At 46.2% G+C, this 1,085-nt stretch overlaps 1 non-coding gene across 1 annotated transcript; it reads right to left on the bottom strand.

Annotated features, from left to right (window-relative positions):
• Positions 1-801: 801 nt before the first annotated feature.
• Positions 802-874, bottom strand: trnak-cuu (transfer RNA lysine (anticodon CUU)). The gene has a single exon. It is a non-coding gene; the product is annotated as a tRNA-Lys (tRNA).
• Between the last annotated feature and the right edge of the window lie 211 nt (positions 875-1,085).

Raw genomic sequence — 1,085 nt, 5'->3', positions numbered from 1 at the left:
TCCCCCTGATATTGTGTAAATTAGTTCCGGTTCTTGTGTAAAACTCTTGTTAAAATAACACAGACACCGCGTGTCGACTGCATCTGATTATCTGGCGCAGAGAAGGTGATTGCGGAATACATGACGTACCCATCAAACTCTGCTACTCACCTGACTGAGATTTGTTCTGTATCTGTAAATCACAGGTAGTGTTCACGAGTGGAGGGAACACTCTGCACCTCAGTCTCTGGAACAGGTTGTGAGAGCAGGATTCCTTCATTATGAGTCAATGTCTGGTACTGTATGTGTGGGTGGGATTCAGTTTCTATCAGACATTGGTACTGAATGTCAGTGTGGAAATCTGTCTGTATCTATCAATCACAATTACTGTTTGGGAAAAGTGAGATTAATACGTTACATCAGCACTGCTGTAACAGACACACAGAAAAGCAGTAAGAGACTATCAGGCCACACACAATGACACAGAAAAGGTGCCGAGGTGGAGAAGGCCCTGTTTGTAAATGTATATCCCGTGCTCTCTGATATGCAACTGTTCTCTCTCTGTCGTGGAACCGTGAGGCGACCGGGGACAGATCTTCACTGTGGTTGTGTCAAATCATTCCCTGTTGTGGAAACATGATCCGTCTGAAGCAGAACTTTTCTGCGCCATTCACGAGACGAAATTTCAATTCCAGATTTATTAAATCTTGTCACCAAGGATTAGTTCAGACCTCTATATTCCCAGTCCAGCGACATAACCTTGTGTTCCTGTTGTGAAAACAGTTCATTCAGCATCAATATTTTCAGATAATAATATAGACACGCCCAACGTGGGGCTCGAACCCACGACGCTGGGATTAAGAGTCCCATGCTCTACCGACTGAGCTAGCCAGGCTGGTACTGCACTATCTCTTAAACCTCTGCTTGAGGAGAGTAGCTGCGGTGCTCATTCGGAGGGTCAGTGTGGACTCGTTGGGCCGAATGGCCTTCTGCGCTGGACATTCTACGATTCTGTGATCCAAGGATGTTGATGCGGTGGAGTCCTTCTGCCATACTGCCCACTCTTGACACCATGTAGAAATGCTGCTCTCTCAATGACTGGCGAC

Source organism: Scyliorhinus torazame, chromosome 24 (genome assembly GCF_047496885.1).
Source record: "Scyliorhinus torazame isolate Kashiwa2021f chromosome 24, sScyTor2.1, whole genome shotgun sequence".
Classification (NCBI taxonomy): Eukaryota; Metazoa; Chordata; class Chondrichthyes; order Carcharhiniformes; family Scyliorhinidae; genus Scyliorhinus; species Scyliorhinus torazame.
Note: the sequence above shows the minus strand (reverse complement) of the source record. Positions and strands in the feature narration are given on the sequence as shown.